This window comes from Rattus norvegicus, chromosome 11, assembly GCF_021556685.1.
Source record: "Rattus norvegicus strain SHRSP/BbbUtx chromosome 11, alternate assembly SHRSP_T2T, whole genome shotgun sequence".
In the NCBI taxonomy this organism is placed as follows: Eukaryota; Metazoa; Chordata; class Mammalia; order Rodentia; family Muridae; genus Rattus; species Rattus norvegicus.
This window is the reverse complement of record NC_141544.1, coordinates 30058429-30077075: the sequence shown is the minus strand read 5'-3', so window position 1 is coordinate 30077075 and position 18647 is coordinate 30058429. Positions and strand designations below refer to the sequence as shown.

The 18647-nt window shown below is 37.4% G+C and overlaps 1 long non-coding RNA gene across 1 annotated transcript; it reads left to right on the top strand.

Annotated features, from left to right (window-relative positions):
* The first annotated feature begins 3162 nt into the window (after positions 1–3162).
* Positions 3163–16447, top strand: LOC108352294 (uncharacterized). The gene is made up of 3 exons (XR_015633719.1): positions 3163–3504; positions 3598–3732; positions 15558–16447. It is a non-coding gene; the product is annotated as an uncharacterized LOC108352294 (long non-coding RNA).
* Positions 16448–18647: the final 2200 nt, after the last annotated feature.

Sequence of the window (18647 nt, the reverse complement as noted above, 5' to 3'; positions counted from 1 at the left end):
CATAGGTAGCAATGACTAGCCTAGTAAGAGCACCAGTGGAAGGGGAAGCCCTTGGTCCTGCGAATGCTGGACCCCCAGTGATAGGGATTCTTGGAGGGAGGGAGTTAATGGGGGAAAGATGGGGAGGGGAACACCCAAAGAGAAGGGGAGGGGGAGGGGTTAGGAGGATGTTGGCCGGGAAACCGGGAAGGGGAATAACAATCAAAATGTAAATAAGAAATACCCAGTTTAATAAAGATGAGAAAAAAATGAAATAAAAAAAAAGACAACAAGGCCTTCTTGGCACTGCTGGGCTGGCTCACATATGAACTCACAGAGACTGAGAAGCAAGAACAGGGCCACCAAACCCAGTCACTATTGCTGATTCCAAGAGGTGCTTGCTGACAGCCAGATATGGATGTCTCCTGAGAGGCTCTGCCAGAGTCCTCCTGATTCAGCTTGCAGCTAAACATTGGACTGAACAAGAGGGCTCCCATGGAGGAGTTAGAGAAAAAGACTGAAGGAGGTAAAGGGGTTTGCAACTCCATAGGAAGAACAACAATATCAACCAACCAAACCCCACCAGAGCTCCCAGGAACTAGACCACCAACCAATGAGTACACATGGAGGCACCCATGAATGACTCCAGCACATATGTGGCTGAGGATGGCATTGTCCAACATCAATGGGAAGAAAAGCCCTTGGTCCTGTCAAGGCTTGTTTCCCCAATGTAGGGGATGCTAGGGTGTTGAGGTGGAAGTGGTTTGGTGGGAGTGGGACATCCTCATAGAAGCAGGAGAGGCGGTAAGGGAGAGGGAGAAAAGGGGATAACATTTGAAATGTAAATACATAAAATGTCCAAGAAAAATAAAATTTACCCCCCCCCACCAAAAAAAGAACAGGGCCTACACAGCTCCACACAAGATGGTGTCCTAAAATCAAAAGAAGTATTAGAGCATCTCCAACTGATAGTCATACACAGGTGAAAAGGTTTTCTGTTAGAGTCTAGGTGGGGAAAAAAGTTTTGAGGATTGTCCCCAGGCCCAGCATTAGGTGGGTCACACAAATAAACTTTGGGTATTTTTGAGATTCATCGTCTTGCAATGTCAAGGCAGGGTATTTTTTGGTTTTTGGATTTTGGTTTTTGGTTTTTTTTTTTGTTGTTGTTGTTGTTTTTTTGCTTCATTTTTTTTCTCCAAAGAGCCTTGGTTACATGCAAATGAATATAAACAGGGTCTAAAATGAGATCTTAAGTGAGAATGAAGCATAGAAAAGGAAAACAAACAGAGTCATCTACTGTGTAAAATGTTGAATTTGGACGAGACAATTGCATCCCATACTAACAGAACTATGCTACAGAAAAGAAGAAGATTCCAAGTGGACAGTGGATTTCCAACCAGATTTCCACAGCATACAACACAAAGTATGAACCTAGGGGTTCTGTTCTAGAATAGCCTTTTTCTTATTTAACACGTTTGAGGAGGATTTCTTTCTTTTCTTTTTTTTCCTTCCATCTTTATTAAATTGGGTATTTCTTATTTACATTTCAAATGTTATTCCCTTTCCCGGTTTCCAGGCCATCAGCCCCCTTTCCCCTCCCTCTCCTTTTCCATATGGGTGTTCCCCTCCCCATCCTCCCCCCATTACCGCCCTCTCCCCAGCAATCATGTTCCCTGGGGTTCAGTCTTGGCAGGACCAAGGTCTTCCCCTTCCATTGGTGCTCTTACTAGGCTATTCATTGCTACCTATGAGGTTGGAGCCCAGGGTCAGTCCATGTTTAGTCTTTGGGTAGTGACTTAGTCCCTGGAAGCTCTGGTTGGTTGACATTATTGTTCATATGTGGTCTCAAGCCCTTGAGGAGGCTTTCATATGTCTTAATTACTTATTATGCACACAGGAATAACTTAATTAAGTAGCTTAAGAAGTGAGCATCAAATGTGTTAATCTGCAGAGAGTATGCACAGTCTGAGTACATATGATATATTTAGACAAAACCATTCATCACTTTCATTATAAATATTATTGAGCTAGCATTCCTTTCCTGGGTTCCAGGTACTAAATATTTGATAAACAAATTTGGCTGGTTCAGTTATAAACATCATGTCAAACAGTTCGACAGGGAGATTGAACTAATCTACAGTTGTAAGCCTAATAACTAAGTCTTCCTCTTCTTATTGATATTGGTATCTATTTTATTATTTTTGGTTATAGGGGAGTGTATATTTGACTTTCATGAGAGGAAGGACTTCAAAAATTCAAACAGTATGGAAAGGCTTTGGTGTGATTATCATGCATTCCTTTTGCAAATTGTATGCCCTCTTCTTCAATGTATTGTCTATAATCATACACTGTAATTTGTTTTTAAACTCTTTATTCTTATTCTCAGGATCACTCCAAATGCATTTGACGTTAAGGCTGTTTTCTAAATTTGGTTCATTTGTGTGTACTTATGTGGAGGACATTTGGTTGCTGATGGCAAATACTAAGGTGAGGCTTTATGTATTGATGAGAAATACCTTAAAGGCTACCTTTCTGCTATATTGAAACAGCAGTGCGTTCTTTTACAAAAGATAATCTGTAAGAGAACTTTCCTATAGCATCAAAATCAATGGTCAGTGTTTGCAAAGATTGCACAAAAACACTGGCTCTGAGAAAGGAAGACAGAAGAAAGAGTGTAGTAACTTAAATTTAGCTAATTCTATTTTAGGGCTTTTGGCTGTTTTCGGACATTAAATAAGCCAAACTGAATTCTAAGTTAGTCTGACAAAAATAGAGTATCGTAAAATCTTCTTTTTGATATTGAGGATTGTGAAAGGTGAGTATCATCTACATGTTTAAGTAAACTTAGTCTCAACATCATTAGAGAGGACTGTTATTGAAGTAAGCAGGCGTTCACGTAAATATTACTTGTGTAATATGAAGCAAAGCAGCATCACATATTGCAAAAGGCATATTCTTTTCATGCCCATCTCTCTTTTCCTAGATATTAATATGAGCCCTGCAGTTTTCCTTGTGCCTGCTTAAATTATCTAACTTATTTACATGAATCCTTAGGCTCCTCGTTTAATTTTTTTTTTTGAGACCTACTCACATGTGTTGCATGTCTGTGAATTATACCCGGAGTGTGACAGACAATGACTACTTGGAAGATGCCTAGCAGCAGTTACCCTGGCAACAATAACCAGGGGACGCTTCTCAGAACTCCTGCCTCCCCTCTTCCCCATCATTTTCCCTGTTTGGAGAGTGAGATAACATCATTATCAGAATTAGCCAAAGCTGGTTTTTATCCCAGGCATAATGAAAGAGAGAAGGCTTACAAATGACTGTCTTTTACTCACTATCAGGGGCATTTGGTACAGCTCTGCAGTCAAGTCTGAATGGAGGGGGTGCTGTGTCTAAAGGAAAGAACTGCTTGTTCTCCTACGAACAAATACTGTACAGAGGGAGACTTAATTGTCTCCACTGCTACTACAAGCATTTATGGGGGATGAATGAAATTGTCAGATCATCATGTGTAGGCTAAAAGTATGCAAATTTCATTGTCAGATGCGATGAGAAAATTTTTTGATCTAGTGAATCTGAAGTAACAGATTTAATTTTTATTTTTTTCAAGTGCAGAAAATAAATGGAAAACATGGGGTTGTAATCTCAGAGCTGAAACGGAAAAGTTTTTAAAATCACTTATGCCTCCACTGAGATGTGTGTGTTTTCTGAATCCCAAGAAAGTGATCAGCTAAAATCAGCTAATGAAGGGTAGGAATTTTTTAATTGCATTTATTAATTTACATTTTAAGTGTTATTCCATTTCCCAGTTTTCCCTCCAGAAACCTGCTATCTCACCCCCAAGCCCTGCTTCCATGAGGGTGCTCTCTTACCTACCCAACAACTCCCTCCCACCTCCCCACCATGACATTCCCCTACACTGGGGCATCCAGCCTTGACAGGACCAAGAGCCTTTCCTCCCATTGATGCCATAGGAAGCCATCCTCTGCTACACATGAGGATAGAGCCATAGGTCCATTCCTTTGTTCTCTTGGGATGGTGGTTTAGTCCCTGGGCACTCTGGGGGGTCTGGTTGGTTGATATTGTTATCCTTCTTATGGGGTTGCAAACCCCTTCAGCTACTTCAATCCTTTCTCTAACTCCTCCACTGGTGACCCTGTTCTCAGTTCAGTGGTTGGCTGAAAGCATCTGCCTCTGAATTTGCCATGCTCTGGCAGAGCATCTCAGGAGACAGCTATATCAGGCTCCTTATCAGCATGCACTTCTTGGCATCTACAATAGTGACTGGGTTTGGTGGCTGTATATGGGATGCATCCCCATGTGGGACAGTCTCTGGATAACCTTTCAGTGTCTGCTCCACACTTTGTCTCAGTATTTCCTCTTGTGAGTATTTTTGTTCCCCCCTTCTAAGAAGGTCTGAAGCATGCATACTTTGGTCTTCTTTCTTCTTGAGCTTCATGTGGTTTGTGAGTTGTATCTTGGGTATTCCAAGCTTTTGAGCTCATATCCACTTATCAATGAGTGCCTATATTTTCTATTTCCATCGATTTGCCTAAGAATTTCATGAGGTCATTGTTTTTAATAGGTAAGTAGTATTCCATTGTGTAAATGTACCACATTTTCTGTATCCATTCCTCTATTGAAGGACATTTGGGTTCTTTCCAATTTCTGGCTATAATAAATAAGGTTGCTATGAACATAGTGGAGCATGTGTCCTTGTTATGGGTTGGGGCATCTTCTGGGTATGTACCCAGGAATATAATAGCTGGGTCCTCAGGGAAACTTTCTTACTAGCGGAAGCAGAGCAAGCGTGATGGAAGTTGTGTGAGGTTCAGGGGCCTTTCTTGAAAGAGCTTCTGTCCAGGCCTTGTAACAAGAGCAGGGTTTGTGTTGCTTGTATCCTCCCCTTCCAGGCCCTAAGCAAGATGGAACCCTACAGATTGTATGTGCACTTTGAGGACAAAAGGAATCACAAACATATTTGATAATGTGTGATCCCTTACATCTTCTCTGTGCCCTCCAGATCTCCAACTCTACATTTCTATCTTGAAATTTTATGTTTGATTTGTTTGGGTGAGCATTTTCTTTCCTATGCATTTCAGGCTGATGGATATCTGAACAACTGTAACAGAGATGTGTACTGTTCACTGAAAGCTAACCAGTGGCCTCATTAGCTGGTGAAGTAGCAAACAACAGCAGGTCTTCCTCTGCCTTTTCTGTTCCTTTGTTTTCTTCTTGAACTTCCTCCACCCTATTTTGTTTCTCCTCAATATTTTCCTATACTTTTTTCTTCTTCTTCCTCTCCTCCATCCATTCTGTGTTCTTCCCTTCCCTTTCCTTCTCCTTCCTCTTGCCTCGCCTCCCTTTCTCTTCTCCCCCTTTCCCCCTCTTCTTCTCCTTAATCCTCTCCCTTTCCTCCTCTTCTTCCAAACTCTTTCTTCTCCTCCCCCACCCTCATCCCTCCTTTCCACTCCCTTCTCTATCCTTTCTTCCCCTTCTCTCCCATCCATTTCCTACCACCCTGTGCCTTGTGAAGAGTTCCTATAAAATAATTAATATACCTACTGGTGAGGTGATGTCATTTGATATGATTTATCAGATAAATATCAATTTTCCATGGCAAAGAAGATTTAGTGAAATAAATAGACAAAGAATAAGCAAACAACGAATATATTAAGGGGCTGAAGCGATGGGTCAGCCATTATATATTAAGTAAAATTTAATGGCGTTTTCATTTAGAGTCTCTTGCAAATGATCTGTTAGGATAGTTTTATTTGGTAGAGGCCAGTCATAAAGTCACAGTCATATTTGAGAAATTTGTGTAAAATAAGTTAGAGTTTGGAAATGATATGATTGAAGACTCTTTTTTACTATGTAAATCCAATTATTTTTTTGGAATACTGAAATAATTTTGAAATATTATTAGAGTTTGTTTTTACTGATGTCATTAATCACAGTTCATCTTTAATACATAAATATCTGATTCTTCCATTACATTCAGGTCATTATTTTCATCTATATCTCAAGAGCATAATATATTGAAGCCATTACATTTTGATGTATAATTTTATAGTTGAATCTGACATAATCAATGAATATTTCAAGAACTATCCTGTTCAAACTTACAGATTATAAAAGTGGTAATGAGGATCTTAGATTCAACTGGGAATTTTATTTGTATCAAAAGGTGTGTCTTAAAATATTAAATGTGAATATATTAATAAGTTATTAAAATTAAATATTTAAAAAGAATATTTGCATAATTCTACATTTTAAAAGAATAAAAAGAAATGTGCATTGGAAACATCTCTCCTGATCTTTCAAAGGTTCTTTTAAACATATACAAACAAAATGTTTAAATATCATTTGTATGTTATACAAATCCCATAATCAACTGTTTTAACTTAACACTGTCTTATTTATAGCATCATATAATTAGTAAACAAAAAATTATGTTTTTATTCTATCTTATGGTTCTAGTTACTTATGTATTTTATTTTTATAGTATAATTTAAAAGCTGACTCTTTAATTGAAGAGTGTTTAGAGTTATAATTTATACCCTTTTGTGTAATAATATTTTTACAAAGAATAGACTAATAAAAATATCCCCATTTCTAAATTAAGTGAAATGTTATTTCTATACATCGAAAGAGTTTGCCATATTTCTTTGCATACCTGTACATCCATATATTCTCATAATTAAAATGTCCTTTTCTTTACTTTTTCTTGTTGTATCCTACAACCCTTAGGAATTTTTAGTAAGTTCAAAATATTGTGTTTTGTCATTTTAATTGACAGTTTTTTGAGGTTGAGATATTTTGAATGTATTTAAGAAGTATAAGACACCTACCAGGGAAGGTGTGCCTACTGGTGTAATTACTGCATGCTAGTTATAACCATTTACTTTCTAAATAGTTGCAAACATACTCCAAAGAAGGAGCTAGTACCTGTTACCATAAATGTAGTTGCAAAGGACAGTCTCTGAATAAGTTCAGTGAGTTTTTGTTTTTGTTTGTTTTGTTTTGTATTTGTTTTCACTAAATGAGCTTGTTTGCAGAACGATCTCTAAATGTTTCTACCCATTTTTCAGTCCAGTTGCTAGCTTCACTCTGAGAAGGATCTGTTTATAGTATGTGATATCTAATGTAATGTTTCATAACTGGTCGATGTGCTAAAACTAGGTAACTTGTGAATGCTGTAACCTACATGGTAATCTACACTATTCCAACAAACCTGAAGAAACACTGTGGATTGATTGCATGATAGGAGGAGGGCAGAGAATGTAAGAGCTCATGGGTGAAAAATGAATTCTATAAATTGATATCTTTAGAACATGGCATGATTGATGCATACATGAACTAAGAGAAGGAACGGTGACCTGTATAATACCTGCACAAGATGGGCTGGACCAAGATTTTATCACGGGTGGGACAAGTATTCATAAGACTCCCACTCTTCCCATAGGAGCCACAAATATTTATTAAAAGCTGTAGAATAAAGGGGAGTCACACTTTTCAGGGAAGAGAACACTGTCCCCATTCAACCAAATAACTTCATACTCATGCAGACAAGTCTACACAAAACACATCCAGAAGTAGGAGGAAACCTTGAGATGATAGAGTTTGGCAGGTTGTAGAAGGGGATAAGAGAATAATGAGGAAAAAACTGATTAAAGAATATTACAAGTATTATAGGCAATTTAAGTTTATTCCCAACTGGCTTACAAATAAATGAGACTCAGACTATGATTATTTTATTTGGCTTTGACAATTACTCTGGGTAACCCCTAATCTACTCTTCTAACTCTGGCCTGGCTACCTTCACAGCAGTGTACCCCAGATACTGTTTCAACTGGCTATTTGCTCATTGTCCATGTCCCATCATGAAGGCATCTATCTATCTATCTATCTATCTATCTATCTATCTATCTATCTATCTATCTATCATCTATCTATCTATCTATCTATCTATCTATCTATCTATCTTTCTATCTATCATCTATCTATCTCTCCCTCTTCCTCCTTGTCTCTCCTCCTCCAATCGGTCACTCCCAACCCACCTACCTCTAATCCTTCCATTAATTGGCTGTAGCCAATTTTATTTAACCAATAGTTTTAAATCAAGGAACAAAGTTTGTACAACAGAAGCTTGTAAACATCAGAAGTCACTTGTAGGCCTAGACCATCAGGTGTAAACTTTAATATTATTTATATGTAAGAAATTATAGAAAAGGAATCAGGGCAATCACAAGATCCTGCGGATCTGGAATTTGCTGAGATTGTTCCCCTAGTAATATATCAAAAGCTGCACCCAGAATGTCTCACCAACATAAATACCCAGATGTGAGCTGAACAGGGATGACACCTATGAACAGGCCAAACTGGATTAAATAGAGCCCACAAGACCTCGACACAGCACAAAGAATTATAGGCAACTGAGGAAAGCTGGGAATAAGAGAAGCAGGCCTCCCTAAGGAATAGCACAGCAATTTCTTTTCCAGTGCCAAAGAGTCAGAATTATATGGACCAAACAGGTTAGATTTAGGAATATATATGCATATACATATCCACATATGTGTTCAATAACAATTAATAAAAAGGGGTCACAAATTAAGAAGATTGCAGAGGAGTATGTGAGAGCATTTGATGGGAGGAAAGGGAAGAGAGAAATGTTATAACTAAATAATGTCTTATTCACATTTCAAAGATGAAAATAAAAATTAATTATAAAAATTTTTATAATAATTTTTATACACGAGTGTAAAACTTTATCTTCTTCATTGCACAAAGAACAAGGTGCAGTTAATGAACTAATTAACTAAACGATGCTTTCCTTGGCCATTATTTTCTCTTGTTTTACTATGTAGTTCTCTAAAGGTCAATACTTGCCTCTCTAGTTCATTATGGACACTGAGTCCCAACACAGCGTCTTCTCAGATGTTCAACAGATATTTTTTTGAGAAAATGACTTAGAAGAATGATGTGCATCCAGGAGGTCTCTAGAAGATTGCCACAGACCTCCACTCTTGATTGTGCACCTAATTACTTCTGAGTCTCCTAAAACAGCTGGTTATCTAAAGAGTTTTAAAAGCCCAAAGAGCTATTGAAATGAAGTTGAAAAACACAATACCCAAAATGACTTATGTCCTACATTTTAGAGTATTTCTAAGGACTTGTTTAAGACGTTTAAAATACAACTACAGTTTTCATTTCTACAAAGAAGAACTGCTTTAGTGATAATGCTAAGTCCACTTAATTTTTGGTGTATTATCATGAACAGATAAGCAATGTTAATTCTAGAAGTTAGAAATAACTTGGATAGATTTCCACACGACATATTGGAATCTGTAAAGGTTTCTTTTTGAATGATGCATGAAAGTGGCTAAATTTAGTTTTGTTATTATGTAAAAATGTACAATTTTAACAATGTAAATTATAAAATTTTTCTTTATCATAATGGGCTCTAACAATGATAATTATAAACTTTTCTACAAAGAGTACTGGGCTTTGTAGAGTGTTATTTATTTCAGTTTATCAAGCTACAGAAAAGTAGTGACTGTTCAGATGTTCAAATATCCTGGTACATTTAGAGTCTGTCTGAGTGATGAATGTCAAAAATGAAATGGTCTCAGCATATTTTGAAGCAAAATTCAACATTCACTAGGCTTTATCATTGGAAGCATAAAGATTCCTATAAAGAACTGCTACTTGTGTCCAGGTCTGCATAGTCTTGCTATAAGGTTGTTCTTTGTTTTCTTCTCCAGTGAATTTGAGTTACAAACCCAAAGGCTGAGAGAGCAGATCCTCTAGCGTGTGTGGTTCAAGAGGGGTTTAAAGAGATCTATCAAGTACATAGAAGTCTGGGTTCTTTCTGAGTAGCACAATGCTTCTCAAATGTTGCCATATTAACTGTTTTGGGGATCTACAGTGAAGAAATCAGAGAGGGGATTTCGTAGTTGTGAGAGATAGGTGTTAGATTACAGAAGACACAAGGGTCTTGGAATAAAACATAGAGAACAGGCACAAGTGACAACTTGTCAGAGGCATGCTCCTTTAAAGCCAGCTTTAAATTTTGCTCTGCATTTCTATTCCTTAATGGAATCATTAAGGTGTCTGCTTAGTTTGTTAAACAATATACAATCTCAAGTAAGCTGTTGTAGGAAAAAATGAGTGTATGTTCTGTGGATTTTGAGGTAAAAATGACTAATTGACTAGAAGGAACAGACTCAATGAAGACAGCCAATAACAGGGAGACAGTTGACTGGCAGCTCTAGACAGACGAAGTAAGTGGTGACAGCAGCCTAGACATATTGGAGCATGGTCTCCGAAGCTTCAGAAATGTCTTCAGGTTGTGCTTCTGGGATTTATATCATGGTAAAAGATGTTCGCAGAATACTGGGAAAGTCAGATGGTAGGTCAATGTTTCTATGCCATGTGAATATTTGTTGTATCCCGGATTTTGATGTGTTCAGTGTGAGTTTTCACAAAGTTACTACAGTGTGTTTGCCTCAGTCAGTGGTCTATTGCTTTGAGGAGAGACCGTGAACATAACAATGCTTACAAACGGCATTTATTGGTGCTTGCTTGTAGTTTCAGAGATTCCCTACCTTGTCATCATGGTAGGGATTATGGGGATTACGGTAACATCCAGACAGACATGGTGCTGGAGAAATAAAGCTGGAAGTTCTACATCTGGATCTATGAGCACCAGGGAAAGAGAGACTCTGAGGTAACATGGATCCCATTCCCAGTGACAAACTTCCTCTAATATATCCTCACCTCCGAATCCTTGCACAGTGCCGCTCCCTGGTAAGCAAGCATTCAGGTATATGAGCCAATGGCGGTAATTTTTATTCAAACCACCAGAGCGTTCACCTATTTAAGCATCTTCTCTCTAACCAGATCATTAAATAATAAACAGAGGTTAATTCTTCCATGCTTTTCACTGATATTCAACATTGTCCAGAGTCCACAGTGCGATGTTCAATATATATTCATAAAGTAAATACTTTATTGAACATTTATTTTAATATTATTTGGCTCCTAGTTACAAAAAGTTCCACTGACATGAACTGGCTTCTTTAGTGTGTTTTATATCTCCTTTATGTAAACTTTATGTTGGTGATATGTTTGTTTTTATTGTGTTGACATATAGTCTTTGACTGACTTACGTCCCTGAACAACTGATGATTGAGGTTCTATCTACTGCACATTACAATAGCTATGGATTAAATTATTCTCTTATGCTAAGGCAAAATTAACAGTGAATAAAATATGCACTCAGATCTGTTTTCTTGCCCTGGGCATGAACTAAGATTTCATGTAATGTGTTTTGATCAGTTTTGCTTCCATACTCCAATGCCTCCCATATCTGTGTTACCTCCCCTTCTTTACCCACCCGACTTTGCATCTTCCTTTGCTTTTTAACCATCAGGACCAAATTCCCGATATGTGGCCTTCCACTGGACCACGGCTAATATCTCAGGGGAGATAATGCTCATTATCCCAGCAGCTCCCAGTAGCTTCTCGGGTAGGGATGGGGCATGGTGTTCACCTCCCTCCTTCATGCTTGGATTCTGTCTGGCCTTGGTCTTAGGCAGATTCATCAGTCTGTAAGTCTCCATATGAAATGACTGTCCGGATGTCCATTAAAACATAAACTTCAAAAGTAGACTGACACTTTGAGCAAAACTGTTAACATTTGATACTGAAAACATTCTTCTTCCAAAGAACTTTCTTCCTAAAGTATTAAATATATTCTTAACTTGTTTATTTTTTTATTGGATTTTTTATCCCCATTTGTTATCCCCTTTTCTGGTTTCCTGTCCATAATCCCTCTATCCCATCCTCCCTCCCCCTTATTCTATGAGGGGGTTCCCCCACTCAACCACCTACCCCTTCCCACCTTAATGCACTATCAGCAGCATTTTCCTTCTATATAGTCAGAACTGAGATGAGGGAAAGAGGAAAATGACACCTTGTGTCTACAAACTCCTCCTTAGTGAGACTGTGTGGATTTTGCCTGCCCCAGCCTGTGAACTGAGAGAACAAACTATAGGAAGAATGGGTGTGTGCTTCCTATGGTCTTCAGACTACCAAAAGTAGCACTCCCAATCAGGGGCCTTTCAGGTAGTTGATCATGGTTTTTTTAATGTTAGGTTGGCAGCTGAGAAAATCTGAGAGAGAGAGAGAGAGAGAGAGAGAGAGAGAGAGAGAGAGAGAGAGGAGAGAGAGAGAGAGAGAGAGAGAGAGAGAGAGAGAGAGAGAGAGAGAGAGAGAGAGAGAGAGGAGAGAGAGAGAGAGGAGAGAGAGAGAGAGGAGAGAGAGAGAGAGGAGAGAGAGAGAGAGGAGAGAGAGAGAGGAGAGAGAGAGAGAGAGAGAGAGAGAGAGAGAGAGAGAGAGAGAGAGAGAGAGAGAGAGAATGAGAATGAATAGTGGGGGGAGAAGGAAGTGGAGAGTGGAGGTAGGGCCTGTCTGTTCTCTCTGCTATTTTTTCTGCCTCTGCATAGCATGTCCTTAAGTCTGCACAGCTGACATTTAGTAGAGTTGGAGTTTTTGTTCAGGTCTGGTTTTGATCGGCAGTGTTCAGGAATGAGTAGTTCTTTTCAAGTTATTTGCCAACCTTGTCAGAGCCTGATTGCAGCATGACATTGATGACAGACTGATTATTACTTGTTTCAGAAAGCAGTGTGAGAACATACAGGCTCTCATGCAAACATCCAGCTTGTCATTAGCCTAGAGTGCAAATGGCAGTGGTTTCCTACTGAAATCCTGGAGTACAGACGATTAAAGTCATGTCTGCCTTTACAGGTCCTGGTAAGATTTTAGGGACAATATTTGTCAAGTCAAATTCCAGAGCACCAAGACAACATGTCTTAGTTTAAAGCCTCACAGGTTGAGACGTAGTATATCAAAATGATTGGATGGAAAAAAATTTAAAAGACATATAAAATATTATTGAAATGTTAATAATAGCAAATTTTAACCACTTTGATATGAATTCAGTTGTGAAGTTTTTCTTATGTGGAAATCCTACGTATTGTGTTGGTCAGTTTTTAATCATTAGAGCAAAATCTAGCCAGGACAATTAATCAACTCTTTGGATATGAGTTGTACCTCAAAAATGGGTATTTATTCTTTCCAAATCAAAGGGAGTTAATTACATTAAAAAGCATGTGTATTCTAAAATAGTTTTTGTTAATAAATACTCAGTGACTTTAATCTTATTGAGTCAAAAATGTACCTATATGCATCCTTGAGTCTTACAAAACTATTTAATAGCTTGTAACTAGAGGAATCTATGGTCATAATCTTGGGCTGATTACTTATTCATATTCATGGGGCTATTTCTTGTGTCCATTCCCACAATGAAGAATAATACAATTAAAATGTTACTCCACAAGAAAATTACTTGCATGAAGCTACTACAGATTTTAAATTTAAATATAGTGTGTTATTTACAGAAAAAATAAATATTTTAGTAAGTAAAGCTTTCTTCTTCAGATCCTCAACAATTGGTCCCATAAAATTACCACTGCTATGTACATATATCTTTATTGTCACCTGATTTTTCTACACATTGAACTCATAATAATATTCTCAATCATGCTAATTCTCTTAGCTGTGTTTGGAAGCTGTTGGCTTAGATCCCCGGTGATGCTTCATTCAGAAATGAATTCCGACTACAACAAAACACATGGGAAGAAAATTTCCCTGCATGCAGTAACAATTGCTGACCAAGAGGCCATGAGTTTGAGGGGGATGTATGAGGGGTTTGGAGAGAGGGAAAAGAGGGAGAAATAGATTAAAGCACAATCTCCAAAAAATATAAGTGAAGTAGATCAAAACAGGAAGCAGAACGATTATTTATAGTAGGACAATTCAATAATACTTTGTGTATGGCATAATATGTGGTATAATATATCTTTTGTTAGTATATACATAGTATTTACTCAATACTATTCTTATCAGCAATATATGTACATATATACATCTCCAAAGAACTAATCAAGAAAATAATAATTAATAATGGGATAAAATACTAACAATTACTTATACAAAAACAAATATCAAATTTTCCAGTAGCCTTATGAAAACTTAATCGGATGTAGTGTTCCCCAATTCAGTATAAACTTAAGCCACTCGACATAGCATTGTATCCCCAGAAAATGAACATGAACTTTATATTGTGTGTGTGTGTGTGTACACTGATGGTTTGCATGGGCACACACACCACAGTGCATGGGTAGAAGTCAGAAAGTTTTATGGATTTCTTTCTCTCCGTCAGCCTTTCAGTAATGTAGGAGGGCCTAACTCAGGCCACTAAGGAGTGAGCACCATTGCTAAATCGCTCTGCTGCCCCTAACCTCAGTTTTAAACAGCTGAAAATGCTAAGTATTAGTAAATGCATGAATCAAATAGATAGCTCAAAAAGTATATAAATTAATTAAATGGTAAATAAATTGAATAAACAAATTAATTCAATAACTGGCATTAGGAAAAGAATTAGCAGTATCATTAAACATGGGCATGATGAGTCTGCTGATATTTACACAAATAATAGAAATTAAGTTTTGTGGCAACAGGAGATCATGTACAGAAAAGTTCATTTTCTGAATCATTTTATTTACTTTAATTAGCGTTTTAAAACAAGAAACAGCCCAACTGTTCATAATCAGTATAATAGATAAATACATTGTACTTTAATTGTATAATGGAAGATTTTTCAATAGTAAACGACAATGATAGTGTGAATTACTACAAAATAGGGTTAAAAAGGTCTTGACAGAAGTTGGAGGTCATTAAGAAGAGAAGGGAATTTCAGAGTCCCAATGTTTCATTAATACAGAAGAGGGCAAAGTCTACATTACTTATGCTGATCATTAAAATAAAAAGGGATCTGTGATAAGAATTTTGTTTGAGTAAGATTAAAATAACTAAATAAATGAGGGCTTTATATCTTTTCTTCTTATTTCTAAAGAATATGGTATGTGTGTTTCAACATTTAAAAATTATCAAATATATTTTATATTTAACATTATTGGATGTGAATTAAGAGCTTCCGAGCATCCATTTTGCTAATGCTCACACATTAGAAGATCTTAGAAGTGTAGCAGAGGCTAAAACGTGTGCAGTCTAGAATTCAGAGAGGCTGGAGAAGCAAGTCTTCTCACCCCGAGGGCGGTGAAGACCATTGCCTGGATCCTTACAAGTATACGCATTAGTCAGTGTGTGAGAGTCAGCAGGGAAGACTTGGCAGCAAGACAAAAAAGGAGTCTCCAACTTCTTTGGGAAGTGTTTTGCCTCTTATCCCAAAGCTATAACTCTGCCAACTGGAGTCAGTGGGCTATTATAGATTTATATATGCATTTAATCTGCCTGGAGAGTTTTTTACGTATATGGTACATCAACATTTCAAAACAACCTTTGAAGATACGGAACCTTCCAAGACATGAGTCTTTATATGTGAGAGGCAGCTTTCCTTCTGAGGGACAGTAATGCCTAGTTTGTTTGAGTACAAAACTGACAGTTGGAAAAGTCTGAAATCTAATTCTGTTTTTTCCCTCTTCCTGAAGGTTGGCCATACAGAGAATAAAACTAAACCCAACTAAGGAAACAGAACTTTGGATGAACTAAAACACATTAAGGAAGAGCAGCATGGTCTACTACTGCTGCTGGGGAAATCCCTTGACCACTATTTGGAATCGATCTGGCTGGAAACCGATGTCAAAATTTACATAGAGACTTCGTAACACTTTGTAAAGTGAAATAAAAAATAAGAAGACAGGATCCTGTAGAATATGCATGCAATTCTGTGCAATAATTTTTCCTTCGCTGTTGTAAAGAGATATTAAGATATTGAGTGTGATTTTTTAATTAATGAGATAATAGCATGAAGATAAACTTGGTATTGTTAGTTCATACTGTGACAATCAAGAAAAACAGTTGTGCTGACCACTCACGACTTTGCTTTAGGGCTCTGTTGCCATCTCGGTAAGACAGAGACTGACAAAGACAGGCTGAAGCACATTCAACAAAGGGTATAAATATGTTTTCTTTTCTTTTTCCCTTTTATAGTATTGATTTCAGTTTATTAAAAAAGTCAAATGAGTTAAATCTTATTGACAATATCTAAAATATTACTAAATTAAAGATCTTATAAATCTTTTGTAAAAAATTTCACTAACAGATAAGTATTATTAATGTAAAATTCTTTTTTGTTTTTATTAAATTATTTTATTTATTTATATTCCAAAAGTTGCCCCCTTCCTACTCTGAGTTCTTCACCCCATTCTCCTTGCTTCTGAGAGGGTGCTCCCCCACCTGCCCACCCACACCTACCTTACCGCCATGAGCATCCCTCTTTCCTAGTTTCCATAGGATTAAGTGCATCCTCTCCCATTGAGGTCATACAAGGCAGTCCTCTGTTATACATGTGTTCAGAGTAATAAACCATCCTATGCTTGTTCCTTGGGTTTTGGCTTAGTCTCTGGCAGTTCGTGACAGGCTCAACTTGGGATACTATTTACTGAGGCCGTATTGCATATGCAAACGCCATATGCAGATACCATTGAATTGAGGTCAGGAACCCCTATGGAAGAGACAGAGGAAGGACTTAAGAAGCTGAAGAGGATTGCAACCCCATTGGAAGAACAATAGTGTAAGCTAACTACTTCTTTATAGGGGACATTTGATGTCTTCTTACTTTACCATTCTGTAAGGGCACATTTACTCTAGGATATATTTACTCTAGATCAAAATAGGTTTCTATTTAATAATCCATGTCTTCTGAGAACAACTTGATTTATAATACAGAGTAGTTTAAAATCCTTAATACAGTTTTAATTGTCTTGCAAACAGGTAGGGCTTCAAAAAGCTTCTTTGTATGCCCTCAATTTTAATTAACATGTCCTTCCCTCCTCTGTTCTGACCCATCCCCAAACAACCCTGTAATGCCCATAATTCCCCCCTGTTATTTCATATCTCATAGTTTTTTTTAAAATCCCTTCTTCTTCTATGTTTTAACTTTATCATGTTTCCCAGTAGTTTCTCTAAGCACACTTGAGTGATTAAGCCTTCTGCTGCTCCCTCCTGTCCCCATCTTAATCACTTCACTACCTGCTAACACTTCTGCTTCAGTAGTGTATCCCTCTACTTTCGTTTCACAGCTATTATTTTGCTGTCCTCCCTCTCTGAAAACACAACCTCCCCACCCTTGAAACCATTGCCAGTTACATGTCAGTTAGCATTATATGCTAGACAAACAAAACTAAGGAACTGAAGAAGTTGGGACCTTCATATGAAAGAGAACCATTTACGAGAAAAGACCACAATGTGACTTCCCTATTAGATTTTGATCAGACAAGACTCCGAGGCACCCCAACGATAAAGGCATATTGTCATTGTTCTTGATTGCTGTGCTGGTTTGTATATGCTCAGCCCAGGGAGTGGCACTATTAGAAGGTGTGGCCCCATTGGAGTAGATGTATCACTGTGGGTGTGGGCTTTAAGAACCTCATCCTAGCTGCCTGGAAGCCAGTGTTCTGCTAGTAATCTTCAGATGAAAAGGTAGAGTTCTCAGCCCTTCCAGCTCCACTTGAGTCTGGACACTGTCATGCCTTGATGATAATGGACTAAACCTGTGAACCTATAAACTAGCCCTAATTCAATGTCATCCTTATAAGAGTTGCCTTGGTCATGGAGTCTGTTCATAGCAGTAAAACCCTAAGACAGCAGTAGATAATAAGACCCTATTGCTCACCATATCACATGGGTTGATTGCAGGGAAAAAAAAACCTTAAACGGACTAGGAAATTCTCCTTGATGATTAACTTTCAGGGTACTAGGGAGAAGGTGCTATGTAAGTTGCTACAGGAAAAAAAATACTTGTCTACCTCCTTTAAATGTCTGAAAGATCTTATTTCCTCCAACTGTTATCTAAAACATTTTTCTGATAAATTTTTAAATCCTAATTGAAGCATTCTGAATTTTTTGTGGTAAGATTGGGTATACAACAGACATCCACACTACATAAATAATAGATAATACATTTAAACAATTGAAGAGGAGAAAAAGAAAAAAAAGAGGAGAAAAAGAAGAAACAATACAGTCTTCTTTGACAGGTACTATCAGCATTGATATAAGAAAGGAACTCGTCAAAGATTGAGATCTAGAGTTAAATCAAGTGCAAATGATTAGGTAAATGAACAAGTTAAAAATGAACATCTAACATATTTGAAAGCGTGGCTAGATACTAGAACAACGTATTTACTAGTGAGACAGAGAAATGGAAATATGATAAATAAAAGGTTTAATAAACTATATATCATAAAGGAAGTCACTTGTGTTTGAAAAGATCTAGAATATTCATCATCATAGCAAAAGAGATAATATTCAATGGAGCAGGAGAGTTAAAGCTTTATCAGACCCCTTGTCTACTGAACTTAATATTGAACTCTTCATTGTTGTCTCCCAAGCACTGTCTTTCTAGTGACATCCCTTTCAAAGCCTTACCATTTCCTATCTTGCCTTTAGGCATTGTACTCAGCCATGCCAGGAGTCTTCGAAGAGTCTCCTTTGCTTTGCCTTACACCATTCCAGCTGTGCTTGCTTTTTAATTCATGAAACTAAAATCTCCATCAGATGGACAACATGAAGATGTGACT